The sequence below is a fragment of the Crinia signifera genome, chromosome 12 (assembly GCF_055691185.1).
Source record: "Crinia signifera chromosome 12, ASM5569118v1, whole genome shotgun sequence".
Classification (NCBI taxonomy): domain Eukaryota; kingdom Metazoa; phylum Chordata; class Amphibia; order Anura; family Myobatrachidae; genus Crinia; species Crinia signifera.
In genome coordinates, this window is record NC_139228.1 from 70,267,928 (window position 1) to 70,292,282 (window position 24,355).

General features: G+C 44.7%; 1 long non-coding RNA gene across 2 annotated transcripts in view; it reads left to right on the forward strand.

The window, feature by feature from the left end:
- Positions 1–24,355, forward strand: part of LOC146049836 (uncharacterized) — a 97,122-nt gene that overhangs the window by 54,011 nt on the left and 18,756 nt on the right. Inside the window, exons 3-4 of one of the 2 annotated variants that reach the window (XR_014466216.1) lie at positions 14,055–14,147; positions 20,166–20,252. This is a non-coding gene — a long non-coding RNA (uncharacterized LOC146049836). The remainder of the gene's footprint in view (positions 1–14,054; positions 14,148–20,165; positions 20,253–24,355) is intronic. The other variant, XR_014466215.1, reaches the window with a different exon arrangement.

The window sequence follows — 24,355 nt, forward strand, 5'->3', positions numbered from 1 at the left end:
ATTGCCAGCTAAGGCCACATACAGGAAAGAGGCTTTCAAACCACGCTAGATGAGGGCTACAATTATAGAGCAGTTTGTGGCAAGGTTTAGATTTTCTAAATCTGGGATGGAGAGCTGCTTTGAATCTAATCCCGCTCCAAAAAATCAAATCGCACTTTCTGTAAACATAAATGTTTGCAGCGAATGTCAGCGGGGACTCTGGAAAACGTCCACGGAGGGCAGGAATGACCAGCTCATAATTCTGTATACTGCAGGCTGATTACTCTCTGGGGCTGGACACATGTGGTAAGAGCAAACATGTCAGTGTTTTTGTTTCTGTTGTTGCACAAGAAAATATTACACTTGCCTAAAACAAAATGCAGACTCCCGAGAGTAACGGTCTAGCGGATCAGTGAAACATTAAACCGGTTCTATAAATAAATGAGTTTCAGAAATACTACAGAGGAAATGTTTGGCTAGGTTGCGGGTTATGGTACCTTCTAGTGGAAATTATGGAATAGAAGTAGACCTAGAACTATAAAGTTCTATGGCAAAATCATGCTCCCTTCTCCTCCGCACACATCGTTTTAGACATTATATGGCGTGACGTGTGCCAATAATAGCACATATAAATGAGTGTAAATATAAGCAATTTTTGAATTTCATTATTTAATGGATATCGAGCTGAAACGCCGCTTACTATGAAAATATTGGGGTTATAAATGGGCAAAATGGACCACGCGGTGTCTGAGAAGACGGTGTACAGATTCCAATAATTTGCCGCAACATTTTTCACATTTTCGCAGGAATAATTTTCCAAATTAAATTTACTTAGATCATGCATTAGTAAAAAGTATTTTGAATTTCTATTAAAAAAAAATACTGATGTAAAAATTGTGACATTATTTTGTAACTTTTTTGTAAATGTTTTTTTTTTTTTTTCAAATGAAATATTTTCATTTAGTGATTCTTCCATAATGAATTTCATAAAAATAGTGAATGAATGCCACATATTAAACCTTGTGTTATTTGGGGACTTTGAACAATTATGGTGGTAACAAACACGTCTGTTCCTGGCACGGCTGGTTCTACTGTATTGCTAGGCGCTGCGGATAATAATAACAATAATTCGACATGGACACCATCAAGGTGTGATGCGTCCGCTCTCTATACTTCGGGCACGGTGCCATGTGCTGCTCTCTATACTTTGGGCACGGTGCCTTGCTACACTCGGCACACTATTATATTCTCCAACAACGCAGTATTGGATGGTAGGGCATGACACACCGCCTATCGGCACATGACAGCTAAAAAACAACTGGAAAACCTTTTGACTGTCGACCTTAGCTCTGTCGACCTGTTTCATGTGTTGACTTAAGCCATGTCGACATTCAGTGGTCGACCCAATGCATGTCGACTGAATATGGTTCGACCTAATGGCCATATCCCATTTTATCTGAGGTTCTGGAACGTGGGTATCGGTGTGTGGGTGGTGGTGGGAGGAGTAAGCACCTTGCAATACCTTGCACCAGCCCAGGTTACTTTATATTCAAACAATGCTTTGGACTAAGTTAAATATACATATTTAGTTAAATGGACCTGGCAAAGACCAGTTCAACCATAGCCCGATCCTGCTTTACCATCTCCCCTCTACGTCCCTGCTGTACTCACCCCTTATTGCCAGAACAATGAGTTCTCTCCTCTTTCCTTGTGCTCTGCTATGTCACTGTGCTGGAAGCCACTGTAGGGGACGAGCAACTGTACCTCTTATTAAGCCCCCCCTCCCCTTGATCATTATATGGTGGTATTAAAGAAGATCCTTTCAGAAAAAAAAATGCAAGCAAAATATTAGCATTTTTACACGTTTATGACTAAATTTATTATACAGCGTTTTTCAAAGCCGTTGCGTCTGCAGCAGTTTCGCAAAATGGGCCCGATTCAGACCTGATCGCTAGGCTGCGAGTGCTCGGAGCACAGTGATCAGGGGAACGCCACCCCACGACACCCCATTGAAATCCCGCCCATGTGCACTTACATAAAACACCCATCAATCAACTTGCGAATGGCCAGTGAGGGTTAGCCATCACTGGCTTCATTCGTAGTTGGACCCCGCGCATGCACACTGCGGACCCCGCTCATGCGCGGCCATTGGATAATCATTTGGGCTGCGAATTCACAAGTTGGCCTGCATTGGTCTCAATGTGTTTAAAGGGTCAATAGTGTGAAATATAAAACAATACTGATTAATCCTTTAAATCCAGCGGCTGTGACCACTGTAGGCACGACGGCTCAGAGAAGCGCTGCATAATATATATATATATCCCGTGCATTTACTTTTGAACACAATTTTGATAAATCTGTATTTGCGTAGCAGCGTTTACAGGCAATAGCCTACACTGTCCATAGATTTCAGGCATGCAGACCTACGTCAGGTCATGTAAACACCTGCTTCAACACAGGAGGCATTGTGGCAGAAATAATGCGGGTTTTACTATTTCTCTCATGCGGGAAACACCAGTGATTATGTCACCAGTGTATCCGGCCTATCACCGGCAGCCACTACTGAGCTTAGAGCACTGTGGGACCGGATACCAGATGATCTCAATTCATATGGACTGATGCAGAGCGCAATTCTCATGTGTTATACACTGCGCATGCATTGGTACCACCAATCAGCCGCACCTCCTCTTACAACTAGAGGTGCATAACTGGGCTAAAATATACGGGGGCGTTCTTCTAACAAGGGCAAAGATCATAAGTGTATACGTTTTCAGACATATATCTTTAGGCTGGCACAGGGGTGCACTCCGAGTGATGACTAGCAGCAAACCAGGCATACAGATAGAGGGCAGATTCAGCAAGATAATTATAACTTTGTATATATACATTGCATAAATCAGCCGTCAGCAAATAACCAATATTGTTCGTGTTTCGATGAGAAGCTTATTTTCTTTGTCAAGATACAAACCCTAACTGCAGATAGTATGATTATTATATATATATATATATATATATATATATATATATATATATATATAGTTACAGGGGAGGGGCTGCAGCACAGTTCAAAATTAAACAGGGGAGACACACCAACTGCCATTCCAAACTCACTCACTGGCAGTGTGTGTGGCTCCCCTATCTGAATTTGGAACTGGTCTGCAGCCCCCCCACTGGAGCCACCATTGGATATATTGATAGTAGTCTTCGCGGTGTGTCTACACGATGCGATGTGCACTATCTATTTTGATTCGAATGTAGAAATAGACAGTTTATCTAGATAGTGCTGGCATTAACCTGCACTGTCCAAACTTAAAAATCTACTGAATTCTAGATCAATATAACAAATCCCTCCAACAATCTATATTCGCTAACATGTACTACCTCCCCCCCCCCCCCCCATTCTCTATGTTCCAGATTATTAGAAGGGCGGTAAGAAAAATACATTTAGGTGGCGTCATCTAGCGTACAACACAATACAGGCACATAAAGAAATGGGGAAAGAAAAACACGCTGATGTTGAACGTCAAATACATTACAAAGTGCTAAATGTCCTCATATCCTGCGCATAAATAGTCAGTTAAAGTACGCTGATAAGGTACAATACTCCTGTTGAGGTTACTCGCCGAGGGGCCGACCGTTGTGTGAGTGTCTGTAATTGCGTCCCCTCTTCGCCATTCAAATGCAAATGAAATCCCCTTTGTCAGCTGCTGCTGTTTAAGCGGAGATATTTTTGACATCATAATTACATGGTTGAATCCATGCTTTACATTAGCGTACGAAACACTCATTAAATTAAAATTCTTCCATAGAATCGTGAAAATAAACAGTGAGCCCAAGCTGGCATCAAGCTATTCACAGGACGCTTCTGTGTTTTCTCATAGCTGGCCTCGGTTTGACTGTAGCACAAGGTCCTATTTAAGCGTGAAGTGTTAAAGGTTCGCAGTCTTTGGAACGGCTGTTTCTGCTTATTTTTAAAATTACGGCTTTAATTGTTTTTACAACTTGTAAAATTTTAAAGCTATTAAGCCTCAAAGTTGTGGGAAAAAATTAAACGGTGATTACGGCGACTTGCGTAGAGGTAAGATCGGGATGGAGATCTCCGGACCTAACAAACGATTAACCCCTTCAATAAATGAGCAAGGTATTTCTGGGAAAGGATGACGTGATAGACAGGAGGTGCGGAATACGGATATTTAAGGATATTTGACAACTATTTGAGTTAATGTCAATTTTCTTTTTATTATAGTGTTTTTACAAAGCATTATGCTCAATGGCTTCCATCCTAAGCAGGACTGAAATTTAATTCATAAAAAAAAAAGACTTGATGTACTCCGTTGGCAAAAGCTCCATTGGGTCTAAGTTTTATAGATCCGCTCTTAAAGGTTTAGATCGGATTGGGCAACCGTATTTCATGATTGTTGCTGGTGATGCTACAGTACAATGCATCTCTTATACAACACCAAACAATAATATTAGGCCCAAGCTTATTGTCAAGTAAATTTTTTTTGCTTTGTTTAACTCCTTGCATTATGCTTCATATGTGACCCTCAACGCCAGCAGATATGAGACCCATTAAATCATCAATGCTGACTTTATTTCAAGATTTAAATATTTTTGGATTAATTCCCTGAAAATATTGTTTTACATCAGCCTATGTGCACTTACATAGAACAGGGGTCTTGGTTTTTGTCCACATCCAGTGTCATAACTCCCAGAGACATTGGAGGCACTTGCCACCGGGCTCCAGCTGTCCAAGGGGCACCAAGAAAGAAACACCAATGAGACTGCTAAGCTAGGAAAGATTTTTGTCCACTTATTTCATAGAGATTTGCTAGTCACTTCTGTCCAAGATCACAAACCTTCTTTGCCACCCTCTTGAGCTGAAGAGTCTCAGAATGTGTGTTTAAAAGATCAGTTACTCGATGTATCATGGCTAGGCCGCATATCCGCCCTAAAGATGGTTCTTCTTCCCAAATTGCTATACTTATTTAGGACTATTCCTATCCTCTTCCCGAATCCAGAAACCTATATTTATGAAATACGTATGGAAGGGCAAAAAACCCAGACTAGCTAGAAGTAAGATGTCCCTTCCAAAGTCTGAGGGTGGCCTGTCCTTTCCTGACCTACATTCCTACCAAATAGCATGAATCCTTGCCCCGCTAGGAGCATGGTTCGCAAAGGACGACATTAAGTCCTGGGTCCTCTTGGAACAAGGTTTAATTTCACATGTCCCTCTACCTGACGTATTGTGGCTACCCGTTTCTGACACACCAAAATCCATCTCACAATCTATAGTGCTTCATTCCACTAAACGTTCATGGTTATCACTCGTTTCGATAACACCTTAGATTTATCTTCTGTCACTAGGACCTTCCTTGTCAGGGTTTAATTCTGAAGTTTATTAGAAACCTGGATCTCTCAGGGAATCTCCTCTTTGAATGAAGTTACAGAAGAGGGCACTCTAGTCACTTTCGCTTACAAATCCAAATTTGCTATACCCTTTAAAGACTTGGTACTCTTTACTTAGAAGGGTGCGCATCTCGGCCATCTCGGGCATTGAATGCACTAAAAAATCAGGTGTGATGCGACAGACGAGATGCCCGAGATTTCCCATAGGGAACAATGTTAAATGTCTCAATTGACCCGATTTTCCTGTTCAATGCCTCAATTGACCCAATGTTTCCATAGGAAACAATGTTAAATGGGCCACAGAGGCCAAATAGGCACCCTGAAGTGAATAATGGGCACCCGAATTGTTAACGCCACCCCACGATCAACGTCAACCCGAAGCGTGGCGAGCGCAGCGAGCCCGCGAGGGGCGGCGGTACGCGTCCTACGACCTTTTCATACCCCCACTATCCACGTCGGCGTGGAGTTGAGAATAGAAAGTGTGGCGAGCGCAGCGAGCCACCGAGCCCGAAGCGTGGCGAGCGCAGCGAGCCCCGCGAGGGGACGCGGATACCTTCACAGGTATCCGCGTCCCCTCGCGGGCTTCACAGCTGTCCGCGTACCCTCGCGGGGCTCGCTGCGCTCGCCACGCTTCAGGCTCGGTGGCTCGCTGCGCTCGCCACACTTTCTATTCTCAACTCCACGCCGACGTGGATAGTGGGGGTATGAAAAGGTCGTAGGACGCGTACCGCCGCCCCTCGCGGGCTCGCTGCGCTCGCCACGCATCGGGTTGACGTTGATTGTGGGGTGGCGTTAACAATTCGGGTGGCCATTATACACTTCAGGGTGCCTATTTGGCCTCTGTGGCCCATTTAACATTGTTTCCTATGGAAAAATCGGGTCAATTGAGGCATTGAACAGGAAAATTGGGTCAATTGAGACATTTAACATTGTTCCCTATGGGAAATCTCGGGCATCTCGTCGGTTGATCGCACCCGATTTTTTAGTGCATTCAATGCCCGAGATTTTTTACTAACGATGCCCACGATCAAAATCGTGGGCGCCCTTCTAAGTAAAGAGTACCAAAGACTTTTATAAATACCTTCAATTAAGGCACTGGCTGCAGGATATTTGTAAACCATCCCATACGATATCGCCGATACCAAAATACATACTTCACAAACTTCTTAGAGTGAACTCTAGAGGCACCATTTTGTGGTGGTACAGTCTATTAGTGGGATCTCAAAAACCCGATGAATTTAACTCCCAAATGAAATGGGAATTGGATCTGGCTTGCACCTTAACGGAAAAGAAATGTCAGAAGCCTGTGCTCCCATGTCTCAAAATGCCAATCCCACATCGAACAATTCTATAAGCTCATCCATGGGCAATACCTAACGCCGAGTCTCTTACACACTATATGGCCCTCTTCATCTAATGCCTGTTGACGACAATGCGGCAATGTAGGAACATTGATCGTCCTGTTCTAATATTGTTGGATTCTATTGAATACAGACATTCCTCACTTAACGACCTACCTGTTTACCAACCACCCGGACTTACGACCCGGGCCTTCGTTTAGCGTCCGTGCTGTGACTCCTCGGACTTACGACCCCGCCTGCTCTGTTTTACGACCTGCCCGCCTACCCTCTCGCAGTTACGACCTGCCCTGCCTGTTTAGCGACCCGCGTCTCATAAGTCTTAAGGGGTTTTATATAGGCTTGTTTAACAACCAATTCGCTTAACGACCGGGTCGTAGGAACGGAACCTGGTCGTTAAGTGAGGAATGTCTGTACTACAATATCTCCCCATCCAAAAATAGCTCTGTTTCATTTATACCCAGATGGTATTCATCCCATTGATCAGTAAGTACTTGGCCCTATTCTGGCCTCCACTAAACATTTATTAGTGGAAAATTGGGAAAACCCCATTGATCCCCACAATATCTGCTGTAGAGGGGGATGTCCAAACACACTGAGTTTGAAACTGCCAGCCTAGTACATTCGTCACAACACAATAACCAATTAATGAAATGGACTGCCAGGAGAGCATACAGAACAATCAATATGTAGAGTCCCTTGACTATGGGGGTTATTGTAGGTTGATTGGCAATGCGGCGAATTTGCAATTCGCATTTGCAATAAGAAACATTGGTCCCCGTGTGAACGAGGGGACCTTGCGAACAGAACTGAATAAGGTCCTTTGCCTGATAAGTTTTTATGTAAACAAGGTATCCTATTATGCCCACTACATCCTGTTATAAAATTAAGGGCCTTATTTTGGTTCACTCTTTCTGACAAAATCCTTCTTAGATGGGCAAAACCATGTGCACTGCAGGTGGGGCAGATGTAACTTGTGCAGATATAATTAGATTTGGTGGGGTTTTACTTCAAAGTGAGATATATATTGCAGTGTAAAAATAAAGCAGCCAGTATTTTCCCTTCACAGAAACAAAATAACTCACCCAAATCTAATTCTCTCTGCACATTTTACATCTGCCCCCCTGCAGTGCACATGGTTTTGTCCATCTAAGAAGGATTTTGTCAGAAAGAGTGAACCAAAATAAGGCCCTAAGTTTTGTTATAGATTACTACGGTTTAATGCTTCAGACACCATTTTAGTGCTATATTTAATTATGTTTATTTTTATTTATTTATTTACAGTTTCTTATATATCCCGATATCTAGCTGTACTTTTCGTTATGTATAAGATTGTAATGTGTACTTGTTTCCTCTCCCTTCCCTTTACCCTTTTCTTCCTTCTGTATCCCCCCCCCATTATATTCTTGAAATTCAATAAAAAAGTAATGAAAGTATGTACAGTATATAGTGAGTTACAGTTTTGCTGTTGTGTTTTCTATGATTAAAGAAAGGAGAGCAGAAGTTTTTCAACGATAAGCACTAATTATTAGAATTAAACTTTTAGGGGGTTTTCAAAGCCTGGAGAAAGATAAAATTGTGAGATAATGTACCAACCTATCCGCTCCTGCCATTTTTTAAGCACACCTATCTGACTGGCTAGAACTATATCTCGCATCATTTTCACGCTCTCTACAAATCTTACTATTGTGGGATTTTCAATCCCTTTGTTCTCCAAAGCAAGATCTATGCAGATGATATACAATTTTACCCTAATCCCTGGACCTCTTACCAATGTCACCTCCCACCTTTAGAAACTTAATTTATAATAAATGAATCCATCATCTTTCCCCAAGGCAAGGCCCCTCCTTATCTCTTTTGATAATGTCTCTTGTCCTTCTGCTCCAGAGTCCAATGTCTGGGTGTTATCCTTGACTCTACCCTTTGTTTCCCTCCCACATAACGGTACTCTCCAATCCTGCGATTTTCATGATGGCATGGATGTACAGAGTGGGAGGAGCCTGCTTCTGCTGCCTTCAGGAGAAGCAAGAAGATCACCTTTTGGCTAAGTGTAGTATCTGTTCTTATCATTGTGTGTGGACTGCCCCCTGGCAGAAGAATAGAGAAAGGCTGGACTGAGTAACTGCTCTGATGGGCAGAGGGTATGGGACCCCTCATGCCTGGGAGCAGGGAAAAGTCTGGCTGAGTACATTCACCATGCTGGGGAAAGCAGGAAGAGGGAACTAAGATACTCTTCCTACACTTCCCCCAATGGTAGGGAGGGAAGAAACACTGGGCCTAGTAGGTGGCTCTCTTAATGGGGTTTGTAGCCCCCGAAGGATGAGACAGTGAAAATCCTTGTCTAGTATCCATTCCCAAGGAGCAGAGAAACGCTGGGACTGAGTAGATTGCTCCCATTCTAGAGGTTTGTTGCCTCTGATGGGGAGTCAGCGAAACGCCCAGTTTAGTACCTCAACCTTGGGATGTGAGAAACACTGGGACTGAGTAGATTGCTCCGAGGGGGCTTCAACCCTCAAGGGAGTCAATGGAAAAGCCCAGTGGAGTATCCATTCCCATGCCATGGGTAGGAAAACAGCCTAGGTGGGGGCAGAGAAACACCTGGTTGGACACTGATTGGCCGGCTGCCTGGAGCCCGAATTGCACTGTGCCCCCGGGGAAACTTGGGGGTGCCTGAACCCTGCACTGGTGGACCTTGGGGCACCAAGGACTAGTATTGCACATTTACTGCACACTCTCCCTTTAGGTTACCGCTTCACGTACTTACACCGGGCCTTATGGCTGGGGTAGGACAATTTTTCACATCCCCACCCCGGCCTATTTATTTATTTTCCCTCTCTCACCTTGTCACTTTTCACATTTTCGTTCATTTTGGTCATGTTTTTCTGGGCTACCCGCTCCCCATGTACCAAAGCTCTCTCCTTTTGGCGAGAGCTGCTGTCCCTGAGGGTGACCCCGAGCCCAAGGCAGAGGGAAACCTACCGAGGGTCTCTCCAAGCTTCGTTGTGGAGGACCCACCATAATCCTTCCAGAGGTTGAGGGAAGAGGGTCGCTCTGAGCTTCGGCGAGGAGGACCCACCGATCCCTATATTCCCCTCTTGGGCCTTTTGGCTGAGATTGGTCAGTGGAGTAATGGGGTCTTTCTCCTTTGGGAGAGGGTCCATACGTACGTACACCCCCTATGCCTGATTTAGGTCACTGCACTGGGTGTTGCAGCAGCTTGGGCTCCAGAAAAAAAAAAAGAAAATCAAGGTAAGTGGTGGTTTTGGTGGAAGGGGTAATGCAAACACACGGTGCTGCAGATTTAGAAGGGGGAGGGGCTCAATTCAATGAATACATTCTATAGAATAAATTTGAATCAATAGTATTTTACTTCTATTGCATCTCATTATCTGATTACTTTTCAAATATTTTAAATAATGTGAATATTTTCTAATTTTTTTTTAGACCATTTAACAAAAATTTAACAAAACACAGAAAGTACGTTCAAAAATATCATAGATTCCAAATTACATTAATGTGTAGTACTGTACAGTAATAAGGGAAGGGTGCAAATGTCAGCCAATTCGGGCTGAAACCAGCCTGCGAAGCTTGCGAAATTGGGTTGCTGGGGTTTAAATGCCACAGCAAGGGCTCCTCGCACCCTACACAATTAAGGGTTCAAGTTTCCCCACATTTCCTTGGTTTACCATCCATTGTACCACGAGTAGGAATAGTCACCTTGCTGAACCAGGGTGAGCGAAGCTAGCCCGCAAGTGTCATATATGTATCGATAGTGGTCATGTAACAGTATTTTACAAGATGTGACCAGAAAAAAAATGTGCCAACCGTTGCCATGCTGGCCTTTTGTACCTGTTGACCTTAACCACTGTTGACCTTTTATATGTTGACCTTTTGACCCTGCCAACTTCATGCATATCGACCGCATGGTGCCGACCTTGTCTATATAGACGGTGTAGATAATCTATACCACACCTTCACTGCCTAGTGCACTATTAAATCACATAGCTACATCTTGGTCACGGTGATGAGAGCATCTTAGCCTCCGTTGTAAAACATTCCTTTTTTTTTTTCTGCATCAAGACCTAAAAAGTATTTTTCTTAAGCCATGTGGCATCTCGCAGCTGAGGGTGATGTAATAAGACAGGAGCCCGGTTAGATCCTACATATATTTCCATCTTTTTAACATGTTTGCCCCAAACGGAATCCACAATTATGGTTGACCATGATTCCACTGATGTGACTCCAGGAGATGAAACGTTATGAAACAGTGCAGACAACTCCGAGCCAAAATGTAACGGAATGCCCTCTCGTTTTATATCACCAAACCAACCTGTCATTTACTTCATGTCAACAGCAACAAATATAGACATATAGTACGGCTTCTAAAATGTTCTTTATGTCTCAACCTCCGTCCACAAAAGAGAACATCTCTTTTTTATTAACCAGGATTATGTGTCACACTTCCAGGATTGCTATTAGTGTCCACTGTAATCCCAGGATAACCTCTTAATGTTTTTATGGCTCTCCCTTGCCCCGCTCCAGTAAATCGGAGTGCATGTTATTACCGTTACTCCTTCTGTTATTATGGGCACATCTTTCCCAACCATTCCATAAAAGGCCGACCATTTTGTGGTCTTGCTAAAGTTTACTCTCATGATTCGCTTTAGAACATAGTTTGTTTTTCTGATTAACTCATTATATGGATTTCTCTTCAAAGCCACAACACAGGAGAACAAAAAAATAAACATTTTTTTATTAAAAATTACCAACGCGGATTTATGAAATATAATCCCGAAATAATTATCCGCTGCATTTTATTTTATTCCCGCGAATCCGGTGTTGAGAACTTTACAGATAGACATTACAAATTACAATGGAAAAAAAAACAATAAAGTCATTCGGAGGTCATCGTTCAAATGCCGGAATATAAATATATCATGTAACTCATAAGAATGAATCCATATATATATATATATATATATATATATATATATATATATATAAAAAAATAAAAAATTTAGGGGTAATGTGCATAAACTCAAATTCTTGTAGAAATGGCTGGTACCACAATTGTAACCTTATTTGTTTATTAATAGTTTATTATATAGCGCACAAATATTCCGCAGCGCTTTGTAGAAATTAGTTGAACATTCACATCAGTCCCTGCCCCAGTGGAGTTTACAATCTATATTCCCTACCACATGTACATGTAACAATGTGCTCCGGTGCTGGGACAGTTCCCCTGCTCCCAGCACAGGAGCAGCAGAGCAGGCAGAGAGGCGCCGTCCTCAGCCCCGCCCCCATGGTCTGACGTCAGATGCCGTCGGTAGGCGGAAGAAGTGGATCCCCCGCCGGAGGAGCGCCGGAGTGCTCCTGAAGACAAAAGCCGCCGGAGGACGGCGCAGAAGACAGCGGCGATGGAGACCAGAGTTCCGGCAGCCGCGGAAGAGGACAGAAGATGCCGGGATCAAGCCAGAAGATCTCCGGCACCTTCTGCAGGAAGAAAAGAAGCAGCGCCGCCACTGGCCAGGACGGGCCAGCGGCAGAAGAAAGAAGATGGTGGCCGGTCTTGGGGAGGCCAGTGAGGGTGGCAAGCAAAAGAGCGCGCCTCTCCCAACAGCAGGTAGGTGACCCTTGAGCCACCTACCCCCTCCCTAGTCCACCGGGTGATCAGGTACTAGGTCCATGGGCACAGTCAGGCCTTCCGGCCTGTGGTCATATTAGTCAGGCCCTCTCGGCCCGGGGGCATGTTATTGTTGTGCCCTTCTGGCCCATTGTCTCTGGTTGGGCCCTAGGCCTGTTTCTTGTTAGTCAGGCCCTCCTGGCCCGTAGGTGAAGCAGCTGGGACCTCCTGGCCCAAGGCCCACTAATTAGACGGGAGCTAGGCCTGTGGCACAATAGCTGGGCGTAAGGCCCAAGGCCCGGTAGGACAGGCTCTAGGCCTGGGGGCTATTGATTCAGGCACTAGGCCTGTGGCCATTGAAAGGCCTTAGGCCTGGGAGCAGCTATGAGGGTGTTAAGTGGCTCTGGCACTAGGCCAGAGTCACTTGTGTAATTGATAAGTCAGGCTCTAGGCCTGCACAACCGCTAAAGACCTGTCAGTCATTTTAGGCCTCTTAAAGGGAAGGGGTGATTTTCATCCTCTTCTGAGAGGTCCTGCCCCTGGGAACAGTGGGCTCTGCGACGGGTCTTCCCAGGGCCCGGACCTAGTAAAGAAACAGAACAGTTCCTCCTGGTTGGGAGGTATGCAGAAACTAATATACAGTACTGTATGTGCTACAATCTGTGAGTCTGATTTATTTTATGAGAGCTATCTGTAGGAATTCTGAAGGATACAATCCAGAAATTTGTTGTATGAATACAGTAACTTGGCAAAAGCCATGGAGTAGCAATATGTATAGGTAATGGTAGGTGGTGCCACCATATGGTGAAGACTTGGAAATGCCCAGACCTGCATCAGTTGTAATATGACATGTTGTGCATCAGTTTAAACACCGGCTAGGCTGCTGAAGGCAAGCTGATGGCCACTGTGCTGTCTTGGTTGTGGTGGGTGGTGGTTGTAGGCTTGACCTATCATTGGAGAGGACATTCAAATAACTGGGACGTTTATAAAGGAATGGACAGCAATGTGTAATTTCCACCCAATTTGATTAGCAAGAGGGATAACCTTGGTGTAGATTCCATAGAAACAAACCAAGCACTCAACTCATCCATGATCTTCTTTCAACAACTTACTGAGCCGTTGAGAGGTCGGGGCGGTTGTGTCCACCAGGTTTTTCCCTTGTCCACCTGTGGGTCATTCTGACCTTGAAGATAAATCAAATGGATGTTATATATATAGTGGGTGATTATATACAGTATAAAGAAACTGTCTTAGACAATAGTTGTCTTCATTTATCTGTGGTGCAAAAATGGATCAATATTTGTCCTATTCTTTATCATCTTGTTATTATTGACCTTGTAGATGGCCTAGAATGTAAGACGTTCCTGTTTGCTATGTATACTAAGGTATTTAGTAAGCCTAAATCCAACAAGATCATGTAGACGCATGGAGGATTTATTACTATGACAGGTTCTTGGCCAACACTTCTGATACAGATGGCTGCGATTGATGGATCATCCTTACTATCTGCCTGTGTACAGGAGCTAAGTAACTATCAGGCAGATCTATCAAGTGGTGATAAAAAAAGGACAGGCAGAGAAGCTGCCCATGGTATCCAATCAGCTTCTACTTATATCATAAAACATACTTCTCCACCCTTAACATTGACTGATACAGTCTTCCTTCCCAACTTGTCTTTCCCACAGCTCCGGCAGGAATTTCCCACATTAGGAATCCAGGCGCGGCACTCGGCCAGAGACACGTGCAGGCTCAGCTGCAGCGAGGCACTCATCATCCAGGTGTGTGTGTGTGTGTATTCTTAATGTCAATATTACACACCAAACCCCTTACTGGGCATTTTCAGTGGATCTACGGATCTAGAATCGGATCCAGTGGCGTATCCAGAGGAGGGGCTGCAGCCTGCAGCACAGTTCAAAATTTAAATAGGAGAGCCACACCCACTGCCACCAACTGCCACTCCAAACTGACTCAGTAGCAGTTGGTGCGAATCCCTTATTTGAATTTTTAACTGCGCTGCAGTCCTACCTTTGAAACCACCACTGGGCGGATCTCTGGTGAATTGTCACCTGTGACCGGAACTAAAATGGAAGTGTGAAATGAGTGTGCTCTGAATTCAGAAAATCGACATTAACTAGTGTGTACTTTTTGAAGTAAACAAAAACTCTTTAAATGCAGACAATTTGCCAGCGCAGTGAATTAGCCGCCTTCTGTTGTGTATTTCCCTGCTACAAAACAGCGTAAAGCATATAAACAATTAGCCTGAAGTGGAGACGTGAGTTATGTTTTGTTACGTGAAAAGCTCAGAAGTCGCTAATAAAGTTTAGTAGATTGACTTAACACATTGGGGGCCTCTGTGGTCAAAGGTGACCTGTATACAGCTAAGTTCATGCCATTGTGGGTGCTGAGTTTGTAAGAGCTGTGTAGGATTTCAGGCACATATTTTTAATAGGCATAGTGAAATTACGGCCAAGGCTTGCTGGTTTTCTGCACACAAGCCCGCTTTGTGCAACGAACAACATATACCCAGAGAAGATAGATTGTCCATCGTATAATATATTATTATACACAGTCATTTTCCCAATCACACTGTTTTACGCAGACAGAGAGAAGCCAAGACGGCCACCGAGCGTGGACTCTGCAATTCAAATTGGGCTAAAAAGTGGAATTTCAGTCTAATTTTGGTGGCTTTATGTAACTTTTTGTGTCCTGAAGTTTACTGACAGTGGCTGTTTTTAAAAAGTAAAATAATATCACAAAATGTCCAGTTGTCACAATAGATTGAGCCCATGTTGTGTACTGAACCAAACCTCAATTCACTACATTCAAAGTGTAGACTATAAATTGGTGTTAGAAGTGGGGTTTCCAACTGCAAAATCCTATGTCTCTTAAGTACTGCACACGCAGCCCCCATTTCTTTGCACATCCATGAACCAGAAATGTTGAGGTTCTCTCTGTCAATGGCCATCCTTACTATTTATTTGATTTATTTATTATTTATTAAGAGTTTCCTATATAGCGCACACATATTACGCAGCGCTTTCCAGAGAATATTTTGAACATTCGCACAGTTAGGGCCATGGTGGGACTAAAACCCATGACCTCAGTGCTGTGAGGCAGTAATGCTAACCATTACACCGTCCATACTGCCCCGTATATATAACACATGGTGGGGATAGAACCCATGACCTCAGTGCTATGAGGCAGTAATGCTAACCATTACACCATCCGTACTGCCCCGTATATATAACACATGGTGGGACTAGAACCCATGACCTCAGTGCTGTGAGGCAGTAATGCTAACCATTACAGCGTCCGTACTGCCCCATATATATAACACATGGTGGGACTAGAACCCATGACCTCAGTGCTGTGAGGCAGTAATGCTAACCATTACACCATCCGTACTACCCCATATATATAACACATGGTGGGGATAGAACCCATGACCTCAGTGCTGTGAGGCAGTAATGCTAACCATTACACCATCCGTACTGCCTGGTATATATAACACATGGTGGGACTAGAACCCATGACCTCAGCTCTGTGAGGCAGTAATGCTAACCATTACACCGTCCGTACTGCCCCGTATATACATGGTGGGGATAGAACCCATGACCTCAGTGCTGTGAGGCAGTAATGCTAACCATGACACCGTCCGTACTGCCCCGTATATATAACACATGGTGGGACTAGAACCCATGACCTCAGTGCTGTGAGGCTGTAATGCTAACCATTACACCATCTGTACTGCCCCGTATATATATAACACATGGTGGGTATTGAACCCATGACCTCAGCGCTGTGAGGCAGTAATGCTAACCATTACACCGTCTGTACTGCCCTGTATATATTACACATGGTGGGGATAGAACCCATGACCTCAGCGCTGTTAGGCTGTAATGCTAACCATTACAGCGTCCGTAGTGCCCCACAACTTATTGGTTACAGCATTAGAGCATTGTGAATGAATGGTTATTAACCTCATCAGCACCCACACATGGTCAGAAGAGAAAAGTGTGGCCTTGAGAGGGTGGACAATACCAGAAGGTATCTCACACCACCCCCTACAGTAGCTCTTAATTTAACAAGACATACCATAGTGCTCCCAAATACTGGTGCCCCCTTGGTGTACCATTACTTTATCCAAACTTTTTGGGAGCTCTAGGCTAGTTTCATATTCGAAAAAGTGCACCAACAGTTTCTCAGACTAACCTAGTGTGACTGACTACAAGCTAGTGACCCGAGTTGGCATTATCATTAACAGAGGTTAAGGTAAAAAGCCCCAGCAACCTCCCTCTTACACTCACATATACCCCAGCCCAGTCCAATCCACCTCCCTCTCACACGTATACCCCAGCCCTGCCTCAGCCGCCTCTCTCTCACACACACACATACCCAACCCTCTCTCCCACTAGGTATACATGTGTGAGAGGTAGGTGGCTGCCCCAACTGCATCCCTCTTACACGCCTATGTACCCAAGCCCTGCCTCAGCCGCCTCCCTCTCACACTCACATATACCCTAGCCCTGCCCCTGCCCCATCCACCTCCCTTTCCCACATATATACCCAGCCCTGCTCCAGCCTTATCCACCTCCCTCTCACATATATACCCAGCCCTGCCCCAGCCTTATCCACCTCCCTCTCACATATATACCCAGCCCTGCCCCATCCACCTCCCTCTCTCACATATATACCCAACCGCCTTCCTCTCTCACATGTATACACCAGCTCTGCCCCAGATGCCTCCCTCTCTCCCACACATATACCCATTGGAATGTAGGTAACTGCGGCGCGTGAGGACACTACACCTGGTCTTATCAAAACCACAAATTCACTGTATGAATCTGTTCCAGGTTTGTTCTGTCATAGAAACAGCCAGTGCTGCAAGTGAGGCGGTACGGGGTGGTACAGCGTACCACTGAAACATAGTGTGCCGGTACCCTGTATCGCCATAACAAATTACCCCCCCCGGAACATTCTGCATGCGGGGCGTGGCCTGTACAGGTCCGCCACCCCGCCACAGCAGATTCCCTATGGAGGGGAGGGGCGGGGAGCACATCGCGCGTCTCTCCTTTCTCTCCCTGCCCTCCCTCAGCAGCAGCAGCGGTGTGGAGGTGACGGTGGGAGGTGACGGCCGGGGGAGGCAGCAGCTGGAGTGGGAGAGACCAGGCTGCAGCAACCAACTGTAAGTTGTGCTGTGCTTCCGCTGACACTGTGGGGGGCATATCTGGCATGGGGGGGGGCATATCTGGCACTGTGGGGGGCATACCTAGCACTGTGGGGGGCATACCTAGCACTGTGGGGGGCATACCTAGGACTGTGGGGGCATATGTGGCACTGGGGGCATATCTGGCACTGTGGGGGCATATCTTGTACTGTCTGGCACTGTGTGGGCATATGGCTGGCACTGTGGGCATATGTGTGGCACTGTGTTGGCATATATGGCACTGTGTGGGCATATGTGTGGCACTGTGGGGGGGCATATCTGGCACTGTGGGGGCATATCTGCCACTGTGGGGGCATACCAAGCACTGTGGGGGCATATCTGGCACTGTGGGGGGCATATCTGGCACTGTGGGGGCATACCTGGCACTGGGGGCATATCTGGCACTGTGTGGGCATATGTGTGGCAATGTGTGGGCATATGTGTGGCAATATGGGGGCATATATGTGTGGCACTGTGGGGGCATATATGTGTGGCACTGTGGGGGTAAATGATATCTGGCACTGTGGGGAAATATATGTGCACAAGCCCAAACAGAAATGTAATTGTGTTTTAAAGTTTTGTCATGTAGCCACTAACCACACCCATTTTTTGCCGCAACACAGACAGTACCACTAACACATTTTTTCTACTTGCACCACTAGAAACGGCTTTGTTAAAACTATGCACTGCTCAATTTAAAAAGTTGACATAGATTCCTATGGCTACTGTAAGACAAAGTAATAACATAGGTGTACATGTTTCATTCCCTACCACGGTATAAGCATCTGACATTTATGTTACGTATCAACAAAATAAAAAAAAAGTAGGAAATTTAAGGTCTTATATTTGCTCCATTGACTATTAGGGAAATTCGACCCAGAAAATAATTTGTATTTCAATACAGCCTCTTAAGGTATTACATATGAGAACAGACATCCATGCGTTATGGTTACACACACCCCCCCCCCCCCCCCCCCTCCTTTCCTTTGCAGCTGGTGGAGGTGAGACGGTGTTACAGACAAATGCATTTAGGAACATGCAGAAAGTACAAGTAAATTAGTTGTTGTAACAGCACTAATCCCCTATAATAACCCTCTCTAAAATGTGAGCCCGTGGGCCGCAGCGAGCGGAGAAATCTTGGCAGGGGACCAGCGTGCTGAAAAATTGATATTGCGCCTGCGTTGCCTAATTCTCTCCTTTAAATGGGTTTTTCGAACCTGGTTTTCCCTTCGCTGCACAAATTAGAGGCACAAAAAAAAAATCACAGTAAAACCTTAGGGGAATCTGGAGCCACCTTTCCATCTGTACAAATTAAGTGCCCGGTTGGAAAAGGAAAAAAAAATGAACAAAGAGTGGATTGTGTGGATGACCCAAACATTTAGTTAAAGCGGTGGGCGGGGCTTTTCAAAGACACCCCAGGGTGACTGCCTGCAATGCGTCAAGCCAATACAATGTTGTCTCCGCAGAATGATTAGTTACAAGAACTTAACAAAGTAAACGTTGTTTTGCTAGATTGATATGAGTTATGAAACCGTGATTAATGTGTTTCGCATCGTCGTTTAAAAATGTATATTTTTTTTCCAGGTTGGTTTTTATTCTCTGGGAGAGAATTTTTGGAATTAAAAAAAAAAAAAAACATTCTCCAGCTTTTTAATGTATTTTAGTTTGACTTCGCTTGCTAGGTTTCCGCACCCATCAGACGACATGTATATAACAGAGCGCCTTGCCACATGTACTGGCATCCATATGTCAACGGGTTCTGCTAAAAAAAACAAATAATCTTCAAATGACGGACTTGCATCACGCAAGTCAGTGACAGGGACTCCGAATCGCCGGTGTCAGTCTTTTGGTGACTGAATCCATGGGTTCATTGAAGGGATGTCATTTGAGATTAATCCGTAGTAGTATAATACACAAGTGTCGTTAATATATGTAAATATTCCTGGAATTAATTGGTAAAATGCCAAATTGGAAGTAAATCTGCCATTCCAGAAATAAAGACCCATACAGCAATAAACGATATCATCGGAGATCCCAGACAAAGGATATAGATCATACAAATAAATATTGTTAACAATATCGTTAACCCCCCCTCCGGTTAACGATTTAGTCAAGACTGAGCTCCATGTACATGATTCACGTGGGTGCATTGGGTGCTTTATATGGCTCACCTCCCAGTGTAACCTTATTAGCGCGCCCAATATGGCTGCCACATCTGGTACACTGGGATGAAAAATACATGGACCCGACTGTCTTATTGGGTCCATACTCTACACTGCAATCACTTGATTTTGTGTCTTCCAGGGGTAAACTCCTTCCACCCAGGGTAATCTACACAGTGCACCCAAGATGGCTGCCTCACCTGGTACCTTGTTAGGGAAGAATACACAACTCATGGAAGAATGCCTGCGCCAACACTGCATTGTGCCTACTGTGCTCACAAGGCTTTCTGTTATGTCTGTGGGACTTATTTATTGCTGTACTACCCAAATCCTATGTATTATGTGCATTGTTTTGATGTCTGTAAAGCGCCTTGAGTCCTGTTGGAGAAAGTGCGCTATGTAAATAAAATGTACTTATTATTTTTCAGTAGAAATACGCCTGTATTGTCGCTCGCTTTTTCGAATGAATGTCTCGCAGAAGACGCGCTGCACCAAGACATGTTTCGACACTTCAGGTATCTTTATAAAAGTAGAATAACTAGGGAAGCAATGAGGGTTCAAATCCCTGGAAACCGGAAGTAACGGAATGGCAGTGGGTGTGCGCTGATCAGAAACTGAGCAGGGGCAAATTTCCTAATCAATTTCACATGGAATGTTGCTATGGACAGCCAATCAGAATCTACTACTTATTTTGCGCCTTCTAGAAGATAATAGATAATGGGCTAGACTCTCTAATCTTCAAAAGTGATAAAATGGAGAGTGATAAACAGCCAGCCAATCAGCTCCTGTCTGACATTTTTCAAACACAAAGAAGGGGGGTTTTTGGATCCGCACAGACTTTATTAGTAAATTAGAACATTCTAGAAAAACATCTATTTGAACCAATATGTTGGACTACTTTTATAAATTTTTGTAGTCTTAGATTGGTGGTGCGCCCAACACATTCAGTATTTGTAACTGAATAGAAGAGGGTTTGTTTGCAAGAGGCAAATGGTAAGACAAATGTGCCTTTTTGGGCGCACTCTTTATTCTATAAATTTTATGATTTGATTATTTAGTTAAAACATAACTTTTAATAGACTTCTTAATGTAAAATATATGGAGCATTCATTCATTTTTGATTAGTCGTTTAACATATTATTATTAGACTGTCAATCAAACAACACACAACACAAAAAAAAACAAGGACATACATACATAAATGCACATGATTTTTTTGTCTTAATGGGCCTTATTTTGGTTCACTCTTTCTGACAAAATACTTCTTAGATGGACAAAACCATGTGCACTGCAGGGGGGCAGATGTAACATGTGCAGAGAGAATTAGATTTGGGTGAGTAATTTGTTTCTGTGCAGGGTAAATACTGGCTGCTTTATTTTTACACTTCAATATAGATCTCACTTTGAAGTAAAACCCCACCCAAATCTAACTCTCTCTGCACATTTTGCATATGCTCCCCTGCAGTGCACATGGTTTTGTCCATCTAAGAAGGATTTTGTCAGAAAGAGTGAACCAAAATAAGGCCCAATGTGTGATAATCTTATTTGTGACTTTTTACACTTTTACTGGTTCACTCATGTGTCTTATTTCTATTGCCTCAGCAAGTGTCATTACTTTACATTGGTCAGCTTCGCCAGTTTGCCCCGGTAATCCCTACTCCCACACATTTGTTAATGTGTAGTCTGGTTTCAATATTAGTTTGTTAGTGCTCTATAGGGGATGGTTGTGTCCCACTCTGGTAGATACTGATAGTCAGCAAAGTCCCACGTGAAAAGAGCTCCTACAACCGGTGGCTCCTGTGTATCTGCTGTTCGATGACCCTGCCTGTGTTACCATACCAGTTTTTCACCAGGGGTCTCCTCTCTGGTTGATAGACCGGCCCCGTATTGGCACTGCTGGATTCTGGCCCAGATTGGGGTATATAGGTAACATACGGCAATAGTGTGGAATGAGAGTACCAGGTTGGTTGTATATGGGAACTAAGATATAAGTCGCTTCTGCTTTCCAATCCTGATTAGTGGGTCACCCTGATGCTTTTCAGTATTGCAGGGAGACACTGTAGGCTGGATGGATGAGAGAGTGTTAAAAAGAGTAGATCACAGTAGCAGAATGTCAGTTTGCCCAATAGTTGGACCTCTGCTTTCAGAGATCTGCTTCAAGCATAGAATCAATGATGAGAGAGTCCTGTGCTACTGGGCTTGCCGCTGACACTGAATAGATGATCAGATGCAGATAGTAAAGAAAAATAAACCAGCGAGGAGTACAAGTCTCACTGCAGGAGTTGTTTTTACATCAATTTATTGCCAGATATTGGATTAATATTATTCAACTCGTGCTGTTATCTACTGGGTCACCCAGTCTACATCCAATTTCTCACAGATTACACCATGAATATTCCACATCTGTCCCCAATTGTAGACTATCTTGGCCAATTTTTGTGGCCCACCTTTCTTTTGAGATGTGGCTATCAGGCCAAAGTTGCACAGCACCAATTGTCTGTAATTTTTCAAACACAGTCTGTGACATGGCAGGTAGGAGCTGATTGGCTGGCTGTTTATCACTCTCTATTTTATCACTTTTGAAGCTTAGAGAATCTGGCCCAGTATCTGTTTGGTTGCCCATAGCAACATCCCGTGTGAAATAGAACACCCATCTTAGCAAACTCCCCCCCCCCCCCCCGTGGAATCTGATTGGTTCTAAAAATGGGTTGGGATCATTTGGTCTATTGCATTATGGTAGAAAGTCATTAGGTCGAATCCATTAGGTCGACATGCTAAAAGGTCGACATGATTCTAGGTCGACATGGGAAAAGGTCGACATGATTCTAGGTCGAAAGGTCATTAGTTCGACAGGTCATTAGTTCGACAAGGTCATTAGTTCGACATTGTCTATGTCGACATTCACAAGGTCGACATGGGGTTTTTCACAGTTTTTTTTACCTGAATGTCAACACAGTCGACATGGACACAGTTTAAAGTGCACTGCATCCCCTCGCATCGCTCGCTGCGCTCGCGATGCGTCGGGCACGGTGCCTCGCTACGCTCGGCACACTATTTTATTCTCCCACCACGCCCTAGTGGATGGTAGGGCATGAAATACCGCCTGTCGGCACATGTTGGCTCTGTGTACAGTACCATCTGTTTATCTCCATGCTGATCACATTCCTTATTTTGTGGATTACTAATAATTTCAGTGCATCTGAACGTCTAGTAATTAATAAGCGTGATGATTTCCATAGGCGTGCGCACGGGGGGTGCCAGGGGTGCACAGGCACCTCCTAATGACCAGCACCCCCTGCACGATTGCAGCACCTCCAGTGATCGGCAGCTGCAGCTTCCACCCGCCCGCGACACGACCAGTATATTTCCAATTGATGAAACCCCCCGCACCCCCATGTGACTGACACACACACACACAGACCACTGCGGCGGGTGCTGGTGGGAGGAAGAGGAGGGACAGTCTGTGTCGTGTGCTCTCCTGCTCCAGCGGCGCTGCAGGCACACGGCACTAGTACTAGCGGCAGGCACCCTCCCCTACACACCGCACCACTAACCCCGCGCCCCAGCCTCTGCGTACCGCTCATTCCAGAATTTTGAGCACAGGAATCCGGCCACACGTGTGGACATGGCTGTATCATCCTCCTTCCTGCCACCCCTCGCGGGAGCCCGGCCCACGTACACTGTGCGAGCTGGGACCCTCCTGGGCTGCCACCCGGGAGCACGGAACTGCAAGTCGCAAGGAGCTGGGACCCACCTGCAAGTGCTTCCACTCCCCGGGCCAATGCATTTTAAAGTATTTGAGGTGCTTATGTGTGTACAGCAAATAAGCATATGGCTATAAGGGGTGTGTTTGTGTGTATATAAAGGGAGTATATATATATATATATATATATATATATATATCAGGGTTGCCGACCCTCCCGGAATTTGCGGGAGTCTCCCGAAAATCGTGTCCTTACTCCCGGCCCCCGGAAGGGTGGGCAACCCTCCCGGAATCAGGGGGACCCCCACTGAGCCCCCCGATCGCGGCATTTATATGCCGCAATCCGTGGGTCTCAGGGGAGGGGGCGGAGCTAAAACGGCACAATCGTGTCATTTTAGCCCCGCCCCCTCCATGGTTACCAGTTATTTCGGCTATTTGCCGTAATGGGGGTGGGGCTTAATGACGTCACAGTTAAGCCCCGCCCCCAAACCTCGTAATGCAAGATTCCTCTCCGGGCTTCTCCCGGAGAGGATTTTTTGAAAGTCGGCAACCCTGATATATATATATACACACTGTATATACATGTATACACTGTATATATACACTGTATATATACAGTATGTGTGTGTGTGTGTGTGTGTGTGTGTGTGTATGTATATATATATATATATTTATATATATATATATATATATATATGCAAACATACTCTCTCCTCTCTTCCCCCTCTCACTCAATATCCCCTATCACTCCTCCCTTTCCACAACCCTCTCCCCCCCCCCCTCACTCACTCACTGTCCCCTCTCTCTCTCCCCCCTCCCCCGCTCTATACATCTCCCTGTCATATACCTGCTGAGCTTCTGTCCTGTAGTCACCATGTTGCAGGTAATAATAGACTTTAATTTATTATTTGGTGT